Here is a 26,547-nt window from a genome sequence, read left to right as displayed (position 1 = left end):
GTGTAAGGGAAATGCAGCCTATATCATTCTCTTGCTCATATGATGTTCATGCATGCTCTCTATTTGGGTTATCATGTTTTGTGGCCTACTTTGTATTTATGTATCACCTTTATGAACCTTGGTTAGGTTAATGACTATGTCAAGTGTGAACCCAACAGCCCCTTTACCCCTGGTATTGCCATGCTAGCTAATTTTTATAGATGAATGCCTTGTAGTAATTTAACAAAAGTAACTTATGATCGAATGATTTGGATTGTAACTTGCTACCTCACTATGGTAAACTGTGTGATGTTTAGTTAACCTTCATTCATGTAAGTGCTTGTACCCAATCTAGTTATAGTTGACTGTGAAGCCGATTAGCTCATTCGGGCTGAGTATATTGGACCGTGAGCATTGCCAGGAGGAGAGCCTAAATGAAGGGGACTGGTCCAAGACCATGTTTTCTATGGGCTTTGGGCAATTCATGTGAGGATACAGGATCATGAGTTTTACGAAATGGTCCAGACTCACCACCGAATGGAGTGAACGGTGACCCATGCGAGCTAACGTGGGCTCGTATGGGTGTGTGTTTGGGATTGCCCAGCTGGATGTAATCGATTCGAATCGCCGTCTCTCTCGGATAGTGAGAAACGCATACCTTGCTTCGGCAGTCGTAGTAACTGATGAAACATGATGGTTCTGTTGATCATGATGATTGAATATGGTTATTGCTGTGATACTTATTAATCAAATGATTGTTACAGGATAGATGCAAACTTAGCTATAATTAGCTTCATTGAACTTGATGCTTAAATATTGAAAGTAAGAACTTACATAGTAAGCTCTTTTACAAAAGATTATGCTATCCAACTAGATCCACCAAATAAACCATACATATTCTTGGAGTCTTCATTTTTCTCCTATCGGGTAAGTCTTGCTGAGTACAATTAAGTATTCAAAGTTTTATCCCACCTATTGCAAGTGAAGTGATATGTCTGCTGAAGGCGGTGACTAAGTGTCGGTGGGCTCGGCTATTCTGTATTTGCTTCTCCTCTATGCTTTTGTTGAGGGTGTCATCAGAGCTAGCAATATGATTCAAAATTATGATTTGGTAATCATTTCAAAGTTATGTTGTTTTAACCTATTGGATTTGAAACTGAACTTGTATTAATTTACTTGTGACCCTATTGTAATATTATTTTTGTTGTAAACTCTATGTATGTGATAGGTATTCGCTTAATCAAGTACGATCTTGGTTGTGAAGTTGATTTATCGAGGCTTTCGTGGTACTCGACGGACTACTGGGTTTATATAAGTGACGGTATGCGCGTGTCAACATGTTTAACGGAGACCGTCATACTTAATCTTGTATAAATTGGACGGTTCTGTCGCATAGTGCATTCTGGGTATTCTCAGACAAAATAAGGGAGAGTGCAATAGACACATGTACCCCTCATTTAACTTCCTAATCTATTGAAATCTAATTATATTCCGCATTAAAGGGTAAACTCTCAGTCTCCTTATACAAAATATGGCAAGTACATGAATTACTTTTCTTATACAAAATAATTACATATTTTTATTTAAGTAAACATTATCTTCCTATTTTCTAAATGCACTATACTTCAGAATAAATTTTAAATGTCATAATGCATTATATTTGAGAAGGGAGGGACTGCATCTCTACCCGAAAACCTTCGGTGATGGGCAACTATTGGTTGCAAAAAATGATGAGCATAGATTCTGCAACTTGGCCGCTAGACATGCTGACGAGGCCTCTTTGCACAATCTTAGTAACGAATTTGGAATCGAGGCAGATATATCTGCTCACACTAGACTAGACGTGCTGACAGCGGGAATGTCACAAAGAGCGATATTCTGCTGAGCGCTGACTGAGCACGTGCATGCATTTCATCATCGGGTCCAGTCCTCGGTTCCTGAGAATCGATTCGTCTCGACTCTCGAGGGCATTTTTCCAGGCCTTCCTAACACTTTTCGACAGCCAGCAAGTATCCCATCCAATTGTGTTGCCCGTATATACTCTGGGCCTGCCAAGCATGATTAACAGATCTAACGGGCTTCACTAGGTACACACACCCCCTTGATGATGGCCCTTTCCAAAGCCCAATCAGGAATCCTGGCCCAACTTTTTTTTTAAGGGACCAGCAAGAAATGAATCCTGGCCCAACTGAGGAAACCAACAGGCACTTCTCAGTTTTCTCCTCGCATCGTTGGTCCTGGACTCCTGGCCTCCTGGGCGCCGGCGCTCGGCTCGGGCGCCGCGATCCTGCGACTCTTTCGTCTTCGATCAATTTTCTCAGTCGAACCTGGCGTCTTCCCGTGGCCACTGGTTCGTCTTAGGGCCCGTTCGGTTCAGGCAAAACCACGCCAGGAATCATTCTATTTACTGAAAGCTTATACAAATTAAATAACAATTCTAACCCTACTTGACCGGGCTTACAGTATAAGACGAACCAAACAAAGCCCACGCGCAGAGCATGGCTGACAGGGACCTGGCCGGCTCGCGCAAGCCTGGCTGCCCTCGGAAGGAAACCAGGCGTGATTGGTAGGGTGCACGACCCTCGGCCAGGCCGGCGGAAGCAACCAGGCCTTATCCTGGCTCCTATCCAGCAGTGCGGTCTTGTTTGTTAGCCTTCTCCCCAGCGCCGGGCCTGGCGCCTACGCGGACCAAGCCAAGCCAGAGTTGGTGTATATATATTCAGCTACTGACTGTCTCTCTCTCTCACACACACTCACTCTTGAGTAATAATTATCCAGAATTGGTGCATATTCTCTCTCTCTCTCTCTCTCTCATAAATTTTATGCAGGCTGGTTCGGATGCCCCTGATGGCATATTTATAAGTTCCTCTGATGCTTAATAATAATCAACAACATATGATGCTCTTTTAGAGTTTAGACACATTTTGTTCGTCAGGATTTGCCAATGTATTATGACAATAGGGATACACAGCTAACCATCTACCATCAGGTCTTTTAAGAACACAACAGAAAACTTGGTTGCGAAGTTGGCCCCCGAATCACACAATTAAAAAAATTGTAATACTACTGGATCGGACACGCATCAACTGTATAAGAAAAGTTAGATAGAGAAATTAAATAGAGAACTTTACAAAAGAAAAGGGCTAGAAAAATAAATGAGAAGAACCAGTTCATTTCTCTTGTAGTTTTGTAAGCACTAGATATTCTGGTCATTTCCCAAAGCAAAATACAAAATTAAGCTACATATTCCTAATGTTCATTAGCTAACCGCTGACCTTTTCTAATTAATTTGTAGACAAACATGCCAACAAGTCTTAGTTTGAAGAGAGTACGTGCTGAGTTCGTTCAGAGCTCTGAGATGCCCAGGTAAATTCCGAATCTCATATTCTAGAAATGTTTTAATAGCTATCAACATTTGTCTTCTCATATTATATTATACCTTCACTGATGTTAAAGTTTTAATGTTATATAATCGCAGATCCGGATCTTATTTTTGGTTAATATGTTTCGAATCAAAACTGCTATATCTTGCATAAATATTCTTTGTGGCCTTATTGCAACTCAAGGTTTATTACAAATCATTGAAATTTTTTCTCTGTTATTTCTTACAGATTTAAGAGATTCCAAGATATTCAATTTGTTGACATCGGTTACTCTTGGAGTATTACCGTTAGAATTGAAACAAAGTTTCCTGTTCGGCTTGCTGAATCTTGGCTGAAACTAGCTGAAAAACACTGTTCTGGCTAAATTGTTGTGAGAGAAAAACACTGTTCCGGCTAAAAAAAACAAGCCGAACAAGCCGAATATGAGGTAAGCCGAACAGAACAAGAATGGGAACTCTCAGCGCTTCATCATCATGAGTGGTCGTGCGTGGCCCCAGGGTGAGTATAAATGAGCTTCAGTGTTTTTAGAAACGACTGATTATACGACTTTAGCATTCGATCCACATCACCGTACAACGAACGAACTTCAGGGTGAGTATATCAAATACGAGATTTACAGATAAAAGAAAATACCCTTTCTAATCTATGTATTTTTTGAAAGATAATGTTCAATAATACATCATTTTATATAAAAAATTGTAGGCATCCGACAGAAGTTTCTTACAATGGCGGATACGACATTCGTCAGTAGATTTGTCGCAAGGCGGTGGAGCTATTTGGCAACTGTGGTGTAATAGTTAGGCAATAGTTATCTGTATTATATATACTATTAGCTTTACTATACTTTGCATGACTTGATGTATATATTTGCAATCTGTTATTGAAAGCTGCACTCATCTGTCTCTATTCGAGATGCACATCAGGTTTTGCTTTTTTGGACATCAGGTCTCGAAAGATGCTATGCTTGCCTAAGACAACTCTGGATATTCCCAGATTTGCTGCTGCCTTCGGTCCCTCCACACACCCCAGCAGCTCTGCATGGAAGGCGCTTTGCAAAAATGCTTCTCTGCCTGCACCGGCTTGGATCATCTCTCCTTTTTCATTCTTGATTATGAATCCCCAACCTCCTATGCCTCTTCTGCTGTCAAAAGCTCCATCAGTGTTTATTTTGAGCACACTCTGCTCCGGTCTCTGCCATCTTCTTAGCTGACGAGAATCTGACAATAGCGTGACCACATTCTTTGTCTCAAACCTGTCAGCAAGTGCAGCTGTGATGTACGCCACATCTATAGCTGTCCTCCTCCTACCTTCTTCGCCCTTAGCCAACGTCGACGTCGACGCTCCGTCGCCGACGACGACGCAGTGGCAGCTAGGAGGACGCCGTGCCGCGACGCTGGAGGCTGCCAAGAGGACGGCGACATGCAGATTGAACAGCAGGTCGGTCCAGGAGATGAGCACGTACAGGAAGCACTTGGGGCACGCCACGGCCACCATCCCGCCGCCGCCGAAGGGTGAGTCGCAGCGACAAAGGTGACTACTGATTTTTCTACCTATTCGCTATAGTACTTTTATGTATATAGTACTAAACACAAATCTAAGGCAGATCGATCAAGACAGTATTTGTTTAAGGTTTCTTAATTTACAGACCTCTACTCTGAATCTTACTTGACAGCAACAAACGGCAGACTTGGGCGCCGCCCCTCCTCACCGCACTTGGTCTGAGGAGGCATGGCGTCACCGGCACATAGCTCTGACACATCATGGCTTCCTCCAGGGTAATTGCTTTTGCTCTTCTTTTTCTCTTCTTATCTCTTGTCGATTAGAAGATGGAGCACGATCGAGTACACTTTGTTGGTTGTGCATAGTTTTGATATCGTATTGATTCATAGGATGGACCCTGAGTCCAGCTACCTGCTGAAAATCAGACTTTCTGGGAATCCTAAAAAGAGTAGTAAGGATTTTGCATGCTTTCATATCACCAAGGTGGTTGATGCTGATCGATGCAATTTTAAGGATCTTTTCTACGAAATTGTCAATGCATATCCACTTGACTACAATGAAATAGTAACTATTTTTTACTATGATGAGCTCCAAAAGATCTTCCCTCAAGTCACAACAGATCAAGAACTTCTTGCAATGTTTAGCAAACATGTTCATAGCAAGGTAGTTCGCATGACCGTTACATACACTAAACCCGGAGATGTTGTGCCTATCCCTGAGCCTTATACTTCTGAAAATTCAGAGGTCCTTGATATCCCAAATACTCCATCTGTGGCTTGTCCAGTTATACCTCAAGCAAACCAGTCCACTATGCCTTCAGCAAGCCAGCCCACTATGCCTTCTGCTAGCCAGTCCACTATGCCTTCAAGCCAATCTAGCATAAATGAGCTTGCTGATGATGATATTCTTGCTAATGATGTATTCTTGCAAATCCTAAGCCACATAATGAACATGTGGGTATTGATGATGAAGCTGAATACCTGACCCATGGTAAATCTAGACCTGCTCAAATTGAGAGCAATGACTCTGAGTCTGATGAAGAGTATGAGGAAGAGGATGGTCTAGTTGGGAAAGATCATCTGTCATATACACCAGTTTTAGCTTATGACAAAAATGATCCTCCAATGTGTGTAGGCAGCATATATCCCAACATACGTGAGTTTAGATTAGCACTTTCTCAAAATGCTATTAAACATGAATTTGAGTTTAACAACGAAAAGAGTGACCCAGGGAGAGTGAGGGTATATTGTTCAAGGAAGAAAGATGAAGGATGAAGGATGTAGATGGAGATTACATGCTCGTACAATGAAGGACAAGATTACAATGAAGGTAACCTTTGTCCAATTGAATTCTTTTTGTTCTGTGCTTTATTTTGAAAAAATTCTGGGTATATTGTTAAAGGATGAGTGCTTCATTTAGCTACCCCCTAAGAACATTTGTTAATTCGTTGAAATGTATATGCAGGTGACGAGGGACCCAAATAAACATTCCTGTTCTAGTTCAAGGAGGAGTAAGGTAGTGAGGAATGCAAGCAAATTCTGAGTGTGTGAACAAGTCAAGGATTGGCTCGCGGAAGATGCAAGCGTGGGAGCTAAAGAATTGGTGAGGCGGATAAAGGATAAGCACAAGGTAGATGCACGATGAGCCCGACAAAGAAGCACCAAGGGTGGGGGATTGGGAGGGGAGATAGAGGAGGAAGGAGGGGGAAAGCCACGGTGGGCACCGATTTTTGGGCAGCCACCGCCGCACCCCGTAGGGTGGCGATGGCGGCCGGAGGGGAGGGCCGGGAGGGGGGGTCTAGGGGCGGCGGGGTGGACGCCCCCGAGTCGCCCGGGTGAGGTCCGGCCGGTCGGGGTCTAGGCTTCCTGCGGTTCTAGCCGGCTGGCCTTGCGCTGCTACTCTGCTCCCATGCCACTTCTGGGTGGCTAGGGTCGGTGAAAGCTCTAGTTTGGTTTTGGTGAATTGATGAAACCCTAAGTGCTAACCTAGTTTATCAAGTGATCATGAGATAGGTAGCATATTCCAAGTGGTGAAGCAAATGAAGATCATGACATGATGATGGTGATGCCATGGTGATGATCAAGTGCTTGGACTTGGAAAGAAGAAAGAGAAAAACAAAAAGCTCAAGGCAAAGGTATAAACCGTAGGAGCTATTTTGTTTTGGGTGATCAAGACACTTAGAGAGTGTGATCATATTTAGGATTGATAGTCGTACTATTAAGAGGGGTGAACTTGTATCAAAATGTCGTTGTCAAAGTGCCACTAGATGCTCTAACTCATTGCATGTGCATTTAGGATCTAGTGGAGTGCTAACACCCTTGAAAATGTTTGTGAAAATATGCTAACACATGTGCACAAGGAGATACACTTGGTGGTTGGCACATTTGAGCAAGGGTAAAGAAGTTAGAGGTGAAAAGGAGTTAGTCTTGCTAGTCACTGCGTGACCAGACACTGGTCTCAGAGGGACCGGTGCGTCCGGTCAAGTGTGGTAGTGAAGACGCCAGTGTCGGTCTCTGATCGGACGCTGGGTCTTGGACTGACCAGACGCTGGCAGGGTGTGTTCGGTCCTGTTGTCGGGCAGCGCAGAGAAAAGTCACTATGTGACCGAACACTAGCAGGGTCCAGTCAAGCATGACTGGACGCGTCCGGTCGAAAAAAATCGTTTTTGGAACCTTACTAGAAACGACCGGACGCTGGAGACCTAGCATCCGGTAAGTTTTGTGCGTTGTGTCCGATCAACAGATGACCATTGAAATCTAACAAACAGTATTTGAAGTAGGGGACACGTGGCGTGAGTCACGTGACCGGGCCAGCATCCGGTCGATCGGACCGGAGCGTCCGGTCACCCCGTGTTGTGTCTAGTGAAGGGGTACAACGACTCTATTTCATGGGGGTTTCTATTTAAGCCCCATGGCCAGTTGAAGCTCACACCTTTGGCCATTTTCATTGACATAGCAACCTTGTGAGCTTAGCCAAAGCCCTCCCACTCATCTCCATCATTGATTCATCATCTTTGTGAGATTGGGAGAGAATCCAAGTGCACTGCTTGAGTGTTTGCATCTAGAGGCACTTGGTGTTCGTGTTTCGCTATGGGATTCGCTTTTTGCTCTTGGTGGTTGACGCCACCTAGACGGCTTGGAGCAGTGAGGATCGTTGAGCGGAGGGTGGTGATTGTCTCTGGCTCTGATCGTTGTGATTCTGAGGGGTTCTTGACCTTTCCCCGGTGGAGAGCCAAAAGGTACTCTAGTGGATTGCTCGTGGCTTGTGTGATCCTCATCTTGTGTCGGTTGTGCGGCACCCTATTGAGGGTTTGGCGTGTGAAGCCAATTAGCGCATGAACCTCCAAGTGAGTGAATCACCACAACAAGGATTAGCTTGTCGGCAAGCAAGTGAACCTCGGTAAAAAATCATTGTGTTCATCATTAATTCCGAGGTGATTGGTCTTCATTGTTATTCTTCCTTGTGATTGATTGGTTCCTTCATCTGCACGGCGGTATAATCTTCTTGATCACTCTCTTTACATTACCGCAAACTAGTTGTCAAGCTCTTTTGTGTAGCTAGTTGTGAGAGATTACTTGCTTGGTTGGTGTGGCTCTTTAGTTAGCCTTTGAGAGCACACTAACATAGAGTAGTGTCATAGCTATTGTGTGAATAGATACTATCTAAACTAGAATTGTGGTAGGTGGCTTGCATTTTGAGTAAGCTAGCGCAACACTTGCTTCGCCTCATAATTGACTAACCATTTTGTTAAGTGTTGTTGTAGAATTTTTTTATTACGCTATTCACCCCCCCTCTAGCCATTAGGACCTTTTAGTTGGGGCGGCGCTGGTCCGTGGCCGAATTTGGTCGGGCAACAGCCTAGGGGCGGTAGGCACCATCCTTCTTCCTACGTGGCCAGGGCCACTCCAACGATGACCGCAGTCAATCATGAGAAGGCGTGACACCCGACTTCTTGGCTTGGGGACCTGACGCCTCCCCTCACGAATTCTCGGCTGGGGAACACGAGGATGGTGCATGCTGCTCCTGATTCATTCTAGCGGGTGCTCGGTCACGGATCCAGCCAGGCTTGTGGTAGGCCAGTTGCCTCCTAGCGGTGGTAGCCAGGGAAGCAGTCAGGGAGCCTTCCCTAGTGGCCATGGCAGCGGTGCTGGTCACCCTTTCAGATGGCCGACCGGTGGTGGGACTTGCGGTTGTGGCCAGAGTGCGTACAGATGGCTACGTCTATTCCACCATGGTGTTCTGGGCGAAAGCTCAGCCCGACTATGGCCAAGCGGACGGCGGTGATGCCCCAAGCGCCACAAACCTCCTTGGAGGCATCGTCCTTTGAACCCATACCACTGCTATGAACGCCGGATTCTAGGCGTAAGCCCCGCCTTAGATGCCTCTAAGGCTAGCAGAATGGTGTCCATGGTGGTTGCCTTGGGTGTCATCCCCTTGCTGAAGGTGTCATTGAAGACTTACAGCTATTCGCTTGTCCCCGTGTCATTGCCAACGTCCGTGGTTCCTCCTATGCGGCAAGCTCCTGGAGAAGCTCCTAATTGTGCCTGTGTGTGTCTATGTTCCACCACAATGGTTTGTCCTACTGCACTTGACCTCACCGGTGTCGTTCTAGCGGATGCTTTGCCGCTATCGCTTGTTTCTTTGACGGATGCTTTGCCGTCGTTGTCGCTGGCCCTCTTTGGTAGATGCTTTGCTACTGAGAGTGTCATGGCCGCCCCCCGCTATGGATGCTTTGCCATAGGGGGTGTCTTCTTACTTGACAGATGCTTGGCCGTCTGTGGATCCTTTGGCTCTTTAGCCCCCTCTTTGGTAGATGCTTGGTTGCCGAGAGTGTGTTGGCCCACTGTTTGGCGGATGCTTTGCCGCCGTGGTCGCTCGGTTCGTTGGCGGATGCTTTGCCACCATTGCTGTTGTTTGCTCATTCTCTGGGTGGATGCTTTGCCATCACGGCTTGGTCTTTGCGTAGGAAACCATTGCATTGTTATTTTATTGCAGGCAAAGTTGTATGTCTAGGGTGTTGAGGGCGGTCGCTCCTTTCATTGACATAGCAACCTTGTGAGCTTAGCCAAAGCCCTCCCACTCATCTCCATCATTGATTCATCATCTTTGTGACATTGGGAGAGAATCCAAGTGCATTGCTTGAGTGTTTGCATCTAGAGGCACTTGGTGTTCGTGTTTCGCTATGGGATTCGCTTGTTGCTCTTGGTGGTTGACGCCACCTAGATGGCTTGGAGCAGTGAGGATCATTGAGTGGAGGGTGGTGATTGTCTCTGGCTCCGATCGTTGTGATTGTGAGGGGTTCTTGACCTTTCCCCGGTGGAGAGCCAAAAGGTACTCTAGTGGATTGCTCGCGGCTTGTGTGATCCTCATCTTGTGTTGGTTGTACGGCACCCTATTGAGGGTTTGGCGTGTGAAGCCAATTAGCGCGTGAACCTCCAAGTGAGTGAATCGCCACAACAAGGACTAGCTTGTCGGCAAGCAAGTGAACCTCAGTAAAGAATCATTGTGTTCATCATTGATTCTGAGGTGATTGGTCTTCATTGTTATTCTTCCTTATGATTGATTGGTTCCTTCATCTGCACGGTGGTATAATCTTCTTGATCACTCTCTTTACATTACCGCAAACTAGTTGTCAAGCTCTTTTGTGTAGCTAGTTGTGAGAGCTTACTTGCTTGGTTGGTGTGGCTCTTTAATTAGCCTTTGAGAGCACACTAACATAGAGTAGTGTCATAGCTATTGTGTGAATAGATACTATCTAAACTAGAATTGTGGTAGGTGGCTTGCATTTTGAGTAGGCTAGCGCAACACTTGCTTCGCCTCATAATTGTCTAACCATTTTGTTAAGTGTTGTTGTAGAATTTTTTATTAGGCTATTCACCCCCCTCCCTCTAGCCATTAGGACCTTTCAAGTGGTATCAGAGCCGAGGTCACCGTGATTTGAGGCTTAACAACCTTCGGTGTAAAAATGGCTCAAATCAACAACACCAAGAAGCCACCCCAATTTGATGGCACAAATTATCCTTATTGGAAGTCAAAGATGACCACACATATCAAGTCAATCAATAGAAAGGTGTGGAAGGTGATAGAAACCAAAATTGAGATTGGTGATCTAGAGAATCCCACCGCGGCCGAAGAAGTGCTTCTCCAAAACAATAACATTGCTCTAAGTGCTATTCATGATGCAATTGATGAAAGAACATTTGAGCAAATCAAGAATATTGAGATGGCTCATGAGGCTTGGAAGAAGTTGGAAGAATCATTTGAAGTCACTCAAGCCGTGAAGGGTGCAAAGGCTTATATTCTCAAGGAGAAGTTTGCAAGCTTCAAGATGAAGAAGGATGAAAGTGTTCCGGAGATGTTTCATAGGCTTCAAGTGCTTATCAATTATCTCAAAGCACTTGGAGAAGAGGTGAAGGACAAGGACTTCTCCCACAAGTTCTTGAGATGCTTACCTTCAAGATTTGGCACATTGGTCACTATTCTAGTAAGGAGTGGTTTGGACACCATGACACCAAACCAAGTGTTGGAAGACATCATGACCGATGATACATATAGAGATGAAGATGAGAAGGAAGAAAAGAAGGAGAAGAAAGATGAGAAGAAGGATGAGAAGAAGGATGGGAAGAAGAAGAGTGTGGCATTCAAGGCCACATCATCCAAGGGCAAAGCTAAGCAAGAAACATCAAGTGAAGAAGATGAATCTTGGGATCATGATGATGATGAGAAGATGGCTCTCTTTGTGAAGAGATTTGGCAAGTTCATGGTGAAGAAGGGCTACCGTGCTAGAAGAAAGAAGTCTTCATCCAAGAACAAAGAAGAGTCAAGAAGGTGCTTCAAGTGTGGAAGCAAAGATCATCATGTTGCTCAATGTCTATACAATAGCGACAATGATGATGATAACAAGAAAAACAAGAAGAAGGACAAGAAGAAAAAGAAAGAGAAGAAGGACAAGATGGCCTTCAAGAAGAAGAAGGGTGGTTCATATGTAGTCACTTGGGATAGTTGTAACACCCAAACTTTTTCATTCTTTTAAATAAGTAAATTTGATTTATTATGTTATTAAGTGTGCATTCAATTATAGGAAATTAATAATTTTTGGCAAATTAAAATCAATTATAAGATTTGAAACTTTTGAATGCATACATGCTGCTGCATTATTTATTCATGTGATGATTGTTCTTAAATTAGTGTTCAAATGAGTTCAAAAATAATTTGAAAATGCTTTTGGGAAAAATTGTTGGAAAATAAAAAGGAAAATGAATATCTCCTCCCCTTCCTCATTTTTGGCCCGTTCTTCCACGGCCCACTCACTCTCCTCTCCCTCTTCCCCGCTCGGCCCGCCAGCCGCCGGCCTAGCCGCGCGCCCCAGCTGCTCGGCCCAGCTCCGCGCCAGCCCAGCTTGAGCCAGGCAATCGCCCGTGCTCTGGCCCAGCTCGGCCAAGCAACCGCCAGCCCAGCACCGCACGCCTACTTCCCGCGCCCAGCCGCTGACAGCCTGACCTCGCCCGTCAGCGCGTCCCCCACCTCTGCCCCGCGCCCTCAGAACCGCCCGGCCATGTCGCGAGGCCGCAACCGCCGCCCCACTCCGCGTCATGGGAGCGTGCCCCCCATCGCGCCCCGGCCGCTTTAAATCGGCCCCAAGCCATCTCCGCCCCTCCCTGCTGCCCCCCGCTCTCATTTTCACGTTTGTCGAGCACCGAAGAAGGCCACAGCCGTCGCCCGAGATCTCCGAGCTCCGTCGACCACCCCTCCGCATGGACAGCCTCCTCCGAGCCGCCTCCGACTCCTTTTCCCCCTTGGTGAGCTTCGCCGTCCTCCCCTCTATCTCCCGGTAGCTCTTTTTCTCGTTTTTGTTGGCTTCCTAAGCCTTGGCCACGAGCTCCACGGGCCATGGTCACCGGCCATGGCGGCCACCGCGCTAGCCCCCATTTCCGGCCGCCAAAACGGCATGGCCACGACCCCCTTCTCCCCCCGAGCTCTCGGGTGCCCTTGGTTTCCCATTTGGCGAACCCTAGCCCCCCTAACCGAGCTCATCGGCGTGTTCTTTGCCGCCGGCCATGGCTGAGCCTCGCCGGAGTCACTGTTCTGGCCGCTAAACCTTCTCTCTCCCCCCCCACGTCTAATCCGAACCGTCCATCGCGAGATCAACAGCCACCAGTGAAAGGTACCCCTTCGCGGGTGAATTTGCATAAGAGCCCCTGGACTTTTCTAAGTCCTAACCCGCAGCCCAAAACGTATTTCCCCGAATGCGCAATCTCGATTAGAAATCGTAACCTCCACGGCTTAAGTCAAAAGTACGCTTTCAGTATTTACAGAAATACCATTCGAACTGTTTCGCTTATAAAATTGTCGTTTTAGCTCCGAATTGATCCATTCAAATCGCGTTAGCTTCGTAATTTCATAAGCTACATGTTGGAGCTACTGTTAGTCAAGTTTGGAACTTTTTAATTTCATGATTAGATTTAATTAAATATAGGGCTATAGGAAACCCCGTTTTAATCATAACTTTCGTATTTTAGCTCCGTTTTTCGTGAACTTCGCGTTGACGTGATCGTAGCGAAACATAGATTAGTTTTACAAACATCTTATCTTGATTTCAATACTGTTGGTGTACTGTTCTAATGATAGGAATGTTTGCTTTGCATGAATGCTTTTGGAATGTTGTATGTTGCCGTGTTGGTCGCGTTCAGACGGTGAGGGAAACGTTGGAGACCAAGAACTCTTCGACGACCAACAGGACCAGCACGAGTTTGTGAACCAAGGCAAGTATAACATGGGCCTTCCTTGATGTCCTATTTCACTTTAAGCAATTACTCATTTGCATGTGTCTAATTTTGATACCCGTAAGGACATCCTAGTGATTGTTATCCTGTTCCTTGTCTCCTATGGGTTAAATGCATATGGGTAGATTGCTAGTGCTCTAACTGAACTTGATATACATATTGATGAATGATACTATGGAACAAAGTGAGTAACATGAATTATAACAACTGTTCCATAGGGCGAAAGTGCAAATGACCTTTGTTCATGTTGCTCCCGGCCCTCCATAAGGACTTATCTGTCAGCAAAAGTTGGGACTAACAGTGCAACCAGGAGAGTCATATGGCTCTGACTTTAGCTCAGTAATAGGACCTTTCCTAGCTGGTTAGAGGTTACCTTTTTGGCGCAAATGGGGCTTGCCACTTTGGGTATAGGGCTGCCTCTGTTCCTATGAGTATAGCCACGATGGATTTGTGCCATAGGAAAGGGGGGTCCCTACATCTGCCTGCCAAGGAAACCTAGCGGCCCTAACTTGTTAGGGAAACCTATGAAATGGCTTCATAGTGTACCCTGCCCGCTCACCTTGGTAGTGATATGGGAGTAATTAACCCGGGCATATGGGGATCACGACTCACGGTGAATGTGCACCACCTCTGCAGAGGGTAACAAACTGTTATAACAGCCGTGCTCACGGTTACGAGCGGCCCAGAAAACTCACAAAATAACTGGTTACTTGATGATGATCATTTAAGTTGTTCTATGATGAAATATGGTAAACCTGACCTTGATATATGTTCTTATGGGAATTAAATGGGAGCTTAAGCATAACTTGATAATACTTGAGAATAAAAGTTTGACCTATTAAAAATGCTAACTACAGTAAACCAGAGTCTATCCTTTTTTAGCTTCATAACCCCATGTTAGCTTGCTAAGTACGGAATGTACTTACACTTGTTTATTTTCTTTACTTGGATAAAAATCCCGGATGGGTAACAGATGACAATGGGTATGAGGATTTCCCAATGGATTATTAGGCTTGTGGTCAACCAGTTGACCTTCCCTGTGATGACTGCCTCGAGAGTATATTATTTTTTTATTATTCCGCTGTGATGTATAAGACTAAGTTTTATTATAACTCTAATGTATGAGACACCGTGATGATACTATTGTAATTTGTCAGCTTATGTGTGTGATTGATTCCTGGGCACACACGAGTTTTGTGCATTCAATTTTATCCTTAAAATTGGGTGTGACAAATTGGTATCAGAGCCGTGTTGACTGTAGGACACAAGCCTAGTTAGAAAATGGTCGTTTTAGCAGCTTTGCTCCTCTGGTTTCTTGCTTACTGACTTATCCTTGTTATTTTATTAAAACATTTATGCTTTTCATACCTTAATCTATTATTTAAAATTGTTGATTCTAATTTCTATCTCACTTTAAATCTATAGATGTCTCATAATCCGAAGACTGCTCGACTCAGCATCGCCAGCTATCGTGCCATGTTCACCTCGCGTGCCCCACCATCGGAGAGGGAGATTGTGATCATCTCCGACGACGAGGAGATGGCTACACCGACCCCTACACCTACTCCTACACCAGTCGTCGTGCCCGTCTACCCTGTGGTAGCTACACCTGAGGAGTTGATGGCTACTTCCCCTACACCTGCACCCTCCCCAGCTGCCCCCGTGGAGGACAATGAGATTGGCTGGAAGTGCAAGTACTACTTCAAGCCAGCTCCAGAGACAGCCTACTACCACACTCTCCTCACCCATGTGCTGGACGACTACTTCCCCGACTTGCACGCCTCCATCAGCTACCACTGCGCCGAGTACAAGCACCCACTAGAGGCTACCTTCTGGAAGGTAGAGCTGGTGGTCACCGCATGGAATGATATCATTAATGGACATGAGGTGGAGACTGTCCACAGTGCCCCTGCCAGGAGAGCCCATGCTTTGGATGGCATGGAGGATGCAGCACAGAATGCCTACATCCACTACCATGGTCGTCGTTTCGAGGCCATGAGGGAGGATCGCTTCAGGTTCCTTCCTCGAAATGATCATGAGGGTGTTTGGCAAGTTTTGGCTCCACCAGAGAATGACCCAACTCTGGAGGCAACGGTGCAGCATGTCCACGCCATGCAGGGAGTGGATGATGAGGTCAAAGGTGAACTGTGTGCATCTCAGAGGGCGCAGAGACGTCTTTAGAAACAAGTGGATGAACTTCGAGCACAACTGGGACAGCCTTCCATCTACAAAAAGAAGCGCCATTCCTTCACCATGATTGACACCGCTCCATAGGTGTTAGGTGCCTTGATCTAGATTATCACGTCGTTAGTTCATGTCCTTATTTAGTCTTGTTGGTTTTGTGAGCTTGGTTGATTAGATGTTTGAATTGTGAACTTGGTTGATTTGGTATTTTGCTTGATTTCTGGAAGTTTGTGGGCATGTCCACAACCTCCTTAGATTGAAACTTTAAATTTAGAATAAAATCTTAATGCAGATGTATCGTTTTATCTTATCTCTGCTGTGCTGATTTCTGGAGCAGCCTGTGTTCTTTATATGGTAACTCGAAATCTGGGATGATAAAAATTCTGAAATTTTTGTGGAGATAACTAGACCTCTGTATCTTTCAAGTGTCTTTGGAATCACGTCAATAGCTATTCAGGTTTGGGAGATCTAGCTGGCACAAGTTGATGTTCCTGCGCTGTCTGGAACTCAGAACAGTTTCAGTTTAGCTCTATTTTTGACTTTGTGCGAGTTCGAATCTGTAAAAGTGGTCTATATGAAAGTTGTAGCTGATGTCCTAAGATTTCTAACGAATCTTGGTGCACCTCTGTTGGATCTCTGAAACTCGAGTTATAACAGTTTTACTGAACTGCTGAATTTGAATCTTGCCCAGAAAATTCTCAGCATTGTTTCTTATCTTTTGTAAGCTCTCTAGAATTGGAAAAAAAAATCTCTAAATTTTGCACATTTGTTGGAAAACAGATGGCCGCAAGAGGAGGAAGGGGCAGAGGCCGTGGTCGTGGGCGTGATGCTCTTATAAATCCACCACCGCCACCTGTGACCATGGAGCAGATATTGGGAATGCAAGCGCAGCTGATGCAAGCTATGATGCAGCGCTTGGACAATGAACCTGCAAGAGGTCCACCGCCTGTCCAGGTTAGAGATAAGCGTGGAGAGTTTATAAAAGGTCGTCCACCGGTGTTCACACATGCCTCAGACCCTATGGAGGCCGATGATTGGTTGCGTGCTGTGGAGAAACAACTGAACATAGCACAATGCAACGACCTGGAGAAGGTGTTGTACGCTTCCGGGCAACTCCAAGGAGCTGCTCAGGATTGGTGGGAATCATTCCAGTTTGGACGTCCCAACAATGCCCCTGATATCACTTGGCAGGAATTTAAGGATAGTTTTCGATCATACCATTTTCCTGATGGACTAGTGGAACTGAAGCAGGAAGAATTCAGATCTCTCAAGCAAGGATCAATGACTGTGGCAGAATATCGAGACAAGTTCGCACAACTATCTCGCTACGCTCCTAATGATGTGGCAGATGACAAGGATAAGCAACGCCGTTTCCTCAAGGGACTCTATGATGGACTACAGCTCTAGCTGATGTCTAATACTTATCCTAACTTCCAGTCTTTGGTGAATCGCGCAATCGTGATTGATGATAAGCGCAAGGAAATGGAAGCTAAGAAGAGAAGGCTCCAAGGGCAAGCTTCTGGAAGCAACACTCGCCCACGTGCTTATCCCCAGCAAGGTTTCCAGCAGAGGAATCAAGGACCAACTCATCAGGGAAACTGTGGTCAGTATCCTCAGCGGAACCAGTTCCAGCAACGCCCTCAGTATCAGCAACAGTTTGGAAATCAGCGTCCCCCGCAATAGACTAGCAATCCTGCAACATGCTAGGGAGTGCCTAACAATGCTCCTATGAAGAGTGGTGCACCCAACAATCCCAATGCCTGTTACCGATGTGGAGAAGTAGGGCACAATGCTCATCAGTGTCCTAAGAAGCAGAACCAACAAGCACCTTAGAACTAGGCCAACAATCAGAAGTTCAACGCCCGACCACCTCTCATAGCGAAGGTGAACTATGTGTCATCTGATGCAGCTCAGGAGATGCCTGAGGTCATGTTGGGTACGTTCAGTGTCAACTCTATTTCTGCTACCGTACTTTTTGATTCTGGTGCTTCGCATTCTTTTATCTCCCAAGCTTTTGTTAGAATGCATAGCATACCTTTGTGTGCCATAAAAAACCCAATACTAGTGAATTCCCCGGGAGGTAGTATGCCCGCTTCTTATTGGAGCCCCTCAACTAGCATTTCCTTAAGGGGGGTAGACTTCAAGGTGAAGCCTATTGTGTTGAGAACAGCGGGAATTGACCTTATCCTAGGAATGGATTGGATGAAACAACACCGGGCAGTGATTCAGTGTTAGGAGAAATTTGTGGTTGTGACATCACTCAATGGGGATAGAATCTATGTAGAAGTAGTAGTGCAAGCTCAGCCTACAGCCACAGTGAACCAGCTAGATGGTGAAGTCAATGAACAAGATCGTGTCGTGGAGGAGTTCCTAGATGTCTTCCTCGATGACTTGCTAGGTATGCCACCTGACCGAGATATTGAATTCATTATTGAATTATTACCTGGAACTGCACCAATAGCTAAACGCCCATATAGAATGGGAGTTAATGAATTAGAAGAGCTTAAGAAACAACTAAAAGAGTTGCAAGAAAAAGGTTTCATACGCCCCAGTTCTTCCCCGTGGGGGGCACCTGTGATCTTTGTGGATAAGAAGGATGGTAGTCAACGGATGTGTGTGGATTACCGCTCACTTAATGAGGTTACCATCAAGAATAAATACCCTTTGCCTAGGATAGATGATTTGTTTGATCAGTTGAGAGGAGCTCATGTGTTCTCCAAGATTGATCTCTGATCTGGTTATCATCAGCTTAAGATTCGGAACTCGGATATACCCAAGACAGCATTCACTACACGGTATGGATTATATGAGTACACCATTATGTCTTTTGGATTGACCAATGCACCTGCATACTTCATGTATCTGATGAATAAGGTGTTCATGGAGTTTCTGGATAAATTTGTGGTAGTTTTCATAGATGACATACTAATATTCTCCAAGACTGAAGAAGAACATGCGGAACACATAAGGATGGTCTTGCAAAAACTTAGAGAACATAAGTTGTACGCTAAGCGGAGCAAGTGTGAGTTTTGGTTAAAAGAAGTCTCTTTTCTGGGTCATGTTGTCTCCAATGATGGAATAGCAGTGGATCCAGGCAAAGTGCAAGATGTACTGAATTGGAAACCACCAACTACTGTAAGTGAGATTCGTAGCTTTTTGGGATTGGCTGGTTATTACCGAAGGTTTATTGAAGGCTTTTCCAAGCTAGCCAAGCCTATGACAGCTTTGTTGGAAAAGAATGCTAAGTATGTATGGTCGGATTGAAAGCATCTAGGCCCCTAGTTGGATTTCGGTGATTAATGTCAATACAAAGATTACTATGACTAACGTGTGTTTTGCAGAGACAAGTAAGTTAGGTCATGGTAATGGAGATCGATTGGGCAATCGAGGTTGTCATGCCCCTACGATGGAAATCGTTTCGGTTTTCAAAGGATGGACGACAAGGTTAAGGATAACTAGTTCTAAGTGTCGATTGAAGTTGGAGAGACACTTAGAGTAGTTTAGGACTTTGTTTTTTCCTTTGGCCGTACTATGAAGGGGGGTATGAACGGGTAGCTTGACCTAGTTGAGTCTAGTGAGTTAGGTGTGGTGCACACTTGTTAAAACTAGCTCTAGGTAGCTCCTATGAATGCCTAAGATCCGTTGGAGCAATCTTCATTCACATATGTTCGGAAGTTGGAAGTGAATGGAGGGTCAAATACTGACCGGACGCTGGCTCCGGTGCGACCGGACGCTGGCCGCAGGGTCCGGTCAGTTCATTTGACCGAGAAGATCAAGTCTGGTGTGACCGGACGCTGGGAGGTCATGTGACCGGACGCTGAGGGCCAGCGTCCGGTCAACTCCAGTAAGGGTCCAGACTTGGAAAAGTGTGACCGGACGCGTCCGGTCAGTGTGACCGGACCCTAAGTATCCAGCGTCCGGTCGTTTACAGTAAGCATCCAAGAGCGACCGGACGCGTCCGGTCGGTACTGACCGGACCCTGACAGTGTCCGGTCATCACTTGAATGCTGGTTCACGGGTTGAACTGACCGGAGCGTCCGGTCATCACGACCGGAGCGTCCGGTCATCCCGCAGAAGCTCATAACGGTTAGTTTTTCAGGCTGGCTTATAAATAGAAGCTCCACTCGTGAGTGGAGGATCCTTTGCTCATTTCAACAGCTGAGAAACACGTTTGTGAGTGCCAAGAAGAGCAAGATCCTAGTGAGGTGTTTGTGATTTGAGAATCCAAGAGAGTAGCCTCACTAGCAAATCAAGAGTAGCAAAGTGTGCATCCATCTTCTCATTAGGCTTCGCGTGGTCAAGTGAGAGTTCGTGCTTGTTACTCTTGGTGATCGCCATCACCTAGACGGCTTGGTGGTGATTGGGAATTTAGTGTTCACCCGACGGAGTTTGTGGGTGACCCAACTCAAGTTGTGAGCGGTTTTGGGTGATTCGCCGTGACGGAGTGTCGAAGAATCAACCCGTAGAGAGCACTTGATCCTTGCGTGGATCAAGGGGGAGCTACACCCTTGCGTGGGTGCTCCAACGAGGACTAGTGGGGAGTGGCGACTCTCCGATACCTCGGCAAAACATCGCCGCGTTCCTTTCTCGCTCTACTTACTTTGAGCACTTACTTTGAGTATTTACTTTGAGCAATTCAATACTTGTTTTACATCCATACAATTGCTTGCTAGAGTAAGTTTGGAACATAGGTTGAGAGGTTGTTGTGCATTAGTTTGATATAAACACTTTTCTAGGCACAAGGGGTTAATTGGGCTATCCGTAGGATTTGATTATTGCAAGAGAATTTAGAATTAGCCCAATTCACCCCCCCTCTTGGGCATCTTGATCCTTTCAATTGGTATCAGAGCCTCGTGCTCACTTTTTAAGCTTAATCGCTTAGAGCAAGATGTCTCACGGGGATAGACCTCCTCCTATCTTTGAGGGAGATGATTTTCCATATTGGAAAATCCGCATGGAGGCATACTTAGAAGCTCTAGATGTTGGAATTCTTAGAGCCGCCTCTCAAGGGTTCCCCGCACCTAGGAATGCCGCACAACTTCAAGGCGATGAAGTGAATTATGAGAAATGGAATGCAAAGGCTCGCAACACCATTTTTAGAGGCCTTTGCAAAGAGGTGTTCAATCGTGTAAGGAACCACAAAGACGCCCATGCTCTATGGTCGGACGTTTGTGCGCTCCATGAGGGAACCAAGAGTGAGCGTGAGGAACGCTATCATCTTGTGATTAAAAAGCTAAATTCTTTTGAGATGTTTCCCAAAGAAAGTGCTAATGAGATGTATTCTCGATTAAATGTTCTTGTAGAGGAAGTCAATGGGCTTGGACTTACTCAAATGTCACCATCCGATGTTGTGAGAAAAATCTTGAGTGTCCTCCCCATTGATAAATATGGGCACATTGTGACCGTGCTACATCAAGGTGATCTTTCCACTGCTACACCGACACAAATCTTGGGAAAGATCAATGCTCATGAGATGTACATGCACATCACACCACAAGATGGCTCATCCTCTACAAAGAAGAAAGAGAAGGACCTAGCATTCAAAGCTAGCCAAGACAAGGGCAAAGCAAGACTTGAGTATGAGAGCTCAAGTGATGAAGATGATGAAGAAAGCCTTGCCCTCATGGTGAAGAAGACCACCAAGATGCTAAAAAGGCTAAACAAGAGTGGCATCAAGTTTGATGGCAAGAAGAAGAAGTTCTTCACTAGCTCAAGAAGAAAGCCAATCTCCGAGATGGATTGCTACAATTGTGGCAAACTTGGTCACTTAGCTCATCAATGCACAAAGCCCAAGAAAGACAAGTTCAAGAACAAGGGCAAGAAAGATGATTCAAGTGATGAAGATGAAAAGAAAAAGAACAAGCCATACAAGAAGAGAGATGGCAAAAAGAGGGACTTCTACAAGAAGAAGAAGAGTGGCAAGGCCTACATTGTCGGTGATTGGCTCACGGACATTGATTCATCAAGTGGATCATCCGATGATGATAGTGACGATGAAAAGGTGGCCGCCATTGCTATTGATCTTGCATCTTCACCGCCACCATCGCCATCATCCTCTACACACCTATGCCTTATGGCCAAAGGTGAACGCAAGGTAACTAAGAGTGATGATAGTAGTGATGATGAACATGCTAGTGATGATGATAGTGATAGCGATGATGATGACTCACCCACTTATGATGATCTTGTCAAAATACTTAGAAAATATACTAAGATCATTAGAAAGAGTAGAGCTACAAATGAAAAACTTGATGCTAAAAATGATTCACTTTTAGCTAAGTGTGATACATTAGAAAAGGCTAATGATGAGCTCAAAGAAACAAATGATTCTATATCATCCAAACTCAAGGAGCTCAAATCTTCTAAGAAAGAGCTTAAAGATAAAAATGATAAACTTGAGTGGGTGCACAATGAGCTTGTCACTAGTCACCATAAGCTAAAAGATGAATATACAACTCTAAAGATCAATTATGATGCCCTTATTATTGCACAAGAATTCTTACCAAATGAGCCACATGATGCTACTAACCATGTTGTTAAGATTGATATAGCTACCTCATGTGATGATTTAATTGATGAAAGCATTGAGCATGGATCTAGTAGCAAGGGCAAGCAAGTGGTTGAGTGCAATGACTATGATGAGTATGTCAAGCTCAAGAGTAACAATGAGAAGCTCATGAAAGATCTTGAAGAAATGAAAAGTCACAACACCATTGTGCTAGAAACTCTTGATCATGACAAAGAGGTGATCCTTGAGAATGAGAAGCTAAAAGAAGAAATCAAGAAACTCAAGGAGGAGAAGAACAATGATATTCTCAAGGAAGAGAACAAGAAGCTCAAGATGGAGAAAGAGCATCTCAAAGTGGGATTGAGCAAGTTTGCTAGAGGCAAGCATCTCCAAAGTGAGCTACTCATGAATACCGTCATGAAGATGGATAGAAGTGGCATTGGATATATGGCAAGTGTAGAGAAGAAGAAGGCTCAAGCTCAACACCAACAATCAAAGCCAAAGCCAAAGTCAAAGAGATGTTTTGAGTGTGGACAAGAAGGTCACTTTGCTCATGAGTGTCAAACTCCACCACCACAACCCTTGCCCAAGCATGCTAGACCCTTTGCTTTCAATGCTCACTACATGCTTAGAAAAGAATCGAGTGGAAAGATGAAAGTCATGTTCTTAGGTCCCCCCAACAAGAGTAGGCCTAAGAAAGTTTGGGTGGCTAAGTCACTTGTTGAGAAGGTGAAGGGCCCTCAACAAGCTTGGATCCCTAAAGCTTGAATCTCTTGTGTGTAGGTGAACTACAAGACCGGTGGAAGTCATTGGGTTATTGATAGTGGTTGCACTCAACATATGACCGGTGATCCTCGTATGTTCACCTCACTAGATGAAGAGGTAGATGGACAAGAGAAAATAACATTTGGAGATAATTCAAAGGGCAAGGTTAAAGGATTGGGCAAAGTGGCAATATCAAATGATCATTCCATCTCCAATGTACTCTATGTTGCTTCATTGAGCTTCAACTTGCTATCCGTTGGGCAATTGTGTGATCTTGGCTTTCAATGCTTATTCACCGAGAAGGAGGTGGTTGTATCCAAGGTAGATGACAATCAAGTGATATTCAATGGATTTAGATACAACAACTTATATCTAGTTGACTTCACCTCCGAAGATGCAAACTTGAAGACTTGCCTATTCACCAAAACAACACTTGGGTGGCTATGGCATAGAAGACTTGCTCATGTTGGGATGAGCTCACTCAAGAAGCTTATGAAGAATGATTTGGTGAGAGGGTTGAAGGATGTGAAGTTTGAGAAGGACAAGCTTTGTAGTGCATGTCAAGCCGGCAAGCAAGTTGCAAACACTCATCCAACCAAAGCTTTCATGTCAACCACAAGAGTGCTAGAACTCCTACACATGGATTTATTTGGACCAACAACATACAAGAGTTTGGGAGGAAATCTCTATTGTCTTGTGATTATGGATGACTATTCAAGATATACATGGGTGTTCTTCCTTCATGACAAATCCGAAGTTGCATCTTGCTTCAAGAAGTTTGCCAAGAGAGCTCAAAATGAATTTGAAGTGAAGCTCAAGAAGATAAGGAGTGACAATGGCAAAGAGTTTGACAACACAAATATAGAAGCTTATTGTGATGAAGTTGGAATCAAACATGAAGTCTCCGCAACCTATACTCCTCAACAAAATGGTGTAGTTGAGAGGAAGAACCGGACTTTGATCACTCTTGCAAGGACAATGCTAGATGAGTACAACACCCCCGAAGCTCTATGGGCGGAAGCAATCAACACCGCATGTTATGCATCCAACCGCCTATTTCTTCAAAAGTTCCTTGTCAAGACTCCATATGAGTTGCTCAATGGGAAAAGCCGGACGTCTCCTTCTTTAGGGTGTTTGGTTGCAAGTGCTACATCTACAAGAAGCGGCAACACCTAGGGAAGTTTCAAAGGCGTTGTGATATAGATTTTCTTGTTGGTTACTCATTGAAGTCCAAAGCATATAGAGTATTTAATCATGCCACCGGCTTGGTTGAAGAAACATATGATGTGGAATTTGATGAATCTAACGGCTCCCAAGGAGCACATGAGAATCTTGATGATGTAGGTGATGAACCATTGAGGGAGGCTATGAAGAATATTCCGGTGGGAGACATCAAGCCAAAAGATGATGAAGATGATGTACAAGTCATCAATCAACCTTCTTCATCAAATGTACCACAAGATGGTGAAAAAGTTGGGAGAGTAGAAAATGAAGATACTCATATCTCCCCTGAGCAAATGGTGGTACAAGCACAAGATGTTGATGCTCCACAACCTCCTCCTCAAGTGGTCAATAGAAGAAATACACCTCTCCTACAAGATCATCCACAAGATCTCATCATAGGGAGTCCAACAAAGGGGGTGATGACTCGATCTCAAAAACTTACTTCATTTATTGCTCATCACTCTTTTGTCTCTTGCTATGAGCCTACCAAGGTAGAAGATGCTCTTAAAGATTCGGATTGGATCAATGCCATGCATGAAGAGTTGAACAACTTCACTCGCAATGAAGTTTGGAATCTTGAAGAGCGACCAAAAGATGCAAGAGTCATTGGAACAAAGTGGGTGTTCCGCAACAAGCAAGATGATCAAGGTGTTGTTGTGAGGAACAAGGCAAGACTAGTGGCAAAGGGGTTCTCTCAAGTGGAAGGTCTAGATTTTGGAGAAACCTTTGCACCGGTTGCAAGATTAGAAGCCATCCGTATCCTTCTTGCATATGCATCACATCATGAAATGAAACTATATCAAATGGATGTGAAAAGTGCATTCTTAAATGGCTTTATTAATGAACTAGTCTATGTTGATCAACCTCCCGGGTTTGAAGACCCTAGATATCCTAATCATGTTTATAGGTTGTACAAGGCACTATATGGGCTTAAGCAAGCCCCAAGAACTTGGTATGAGCGCCTTCGGGACTTCCTTATTGAAAAGGGCTTCACCATTGGGAAGGTCGACACCACACTATTCACCAAGAAGCTTGATGGGCATATCTTCATTTGTCAAGTATATGTTGATGATATCATCTTTGGATCATCAAATGAAGACTCATGCAAAGAATTTGGTGAATTGATGTCTAAGGAGTTCGAGATGTCAATGATTGGTGAGCTTACATTCTTTCTCGGCTTTCAAGTCAAGCAAATGAAAGAAGGCATATTCATCTCTCAAGAGAAATACACAAAAGATCTTCTCAAGAGATTCAAGATGGATGAATTTAAGCCAATCAAGACCCCAATGCCTACCAATGGACATCTCGACCTAGATGAGGGAGGTAACTCGGTTGATCAAACTCTCTACCGTTCTATGATTGGTAGCTTGTTATATTTAACTGCATCTAGGCCCGACATCATGTTTAGTGTGTGTATGTGTGCTAGATTTCAAGCTAGTCCTAAGGAAACACATTTAATTGCCGTAAAAAGAATCCTTAGGTATCTTAAGCACACACCAAGCATAGGCCTTTGGTATCCCAAAGGAGCTTTATTTGAATTAATTGGCTATTCCGATTCGGACTACGCCGGATGCAAAGTTGATAGAAAGAGCACATCCGGAGGGTGCCATTTGCTTGGTAGATCACTTGTGTCTTGGTCCTCCAAGAAACAAAATAGTGTGGCTTTGTCCACCGCCAAAGCGGAATACATTGCCGCGGGTGCTTGTTGTGCACAAATATTATACATGAAACAAACTTTACTAGACTATGGAGTAGTTCTAGAGAAAGTACCTCTTTTGTGCGACAATGAAAGTGCGGTAAAACTTGCAAATAATCTGGTTCAACACTCTCGCACCAAGCATATAGATATCCGCCATCACTTTCTAAGAGATCATGTAGCTAAAAATGATATATCACTAGAAGGTGTAAGATCCGAAGATCAATTAGCGGATATCTTCACTAAACCGTTAGATGAAGCCACATTTTGTAGATTGCGGAATGAGCTCAATGTACTTGATTTTAGTAACTTCACTAAAAATTGAGCTTGTGTTGTCCCTTGCATTCATTGTAATATACAACATGTTTGATTTGTGGCAATGCATATAGGGCTTGTCTAACATGGTTAAGATAACCGCCGAAAAGCGTGTGAAGAAGCTTAACCTTGGATCAAACTTGACAAGCAACTAGATTTACTTACAAGTATTACATATGCATGAATGTTGTTTTGTCGTTTTGTTCTATT

This window comes from Miscanthus floridulus, chromosome 7 (assembly GCF_019320115.1).
Source record: "Miscanthus floridulus cultivar M001 chromosome 7, ASM1932011v1, whole genome shotgun sequence".
Taxonomy (NCBI): domain Eukaryota; kingdom Viridiplantae; phylum Streptophyta; class Magnoliopsida; order Poales; family Poaceae; genus Miscanthus; species Miscanthus floridulus.
This window is presented reverse-complemented; position numbering follows the sequence as displayed.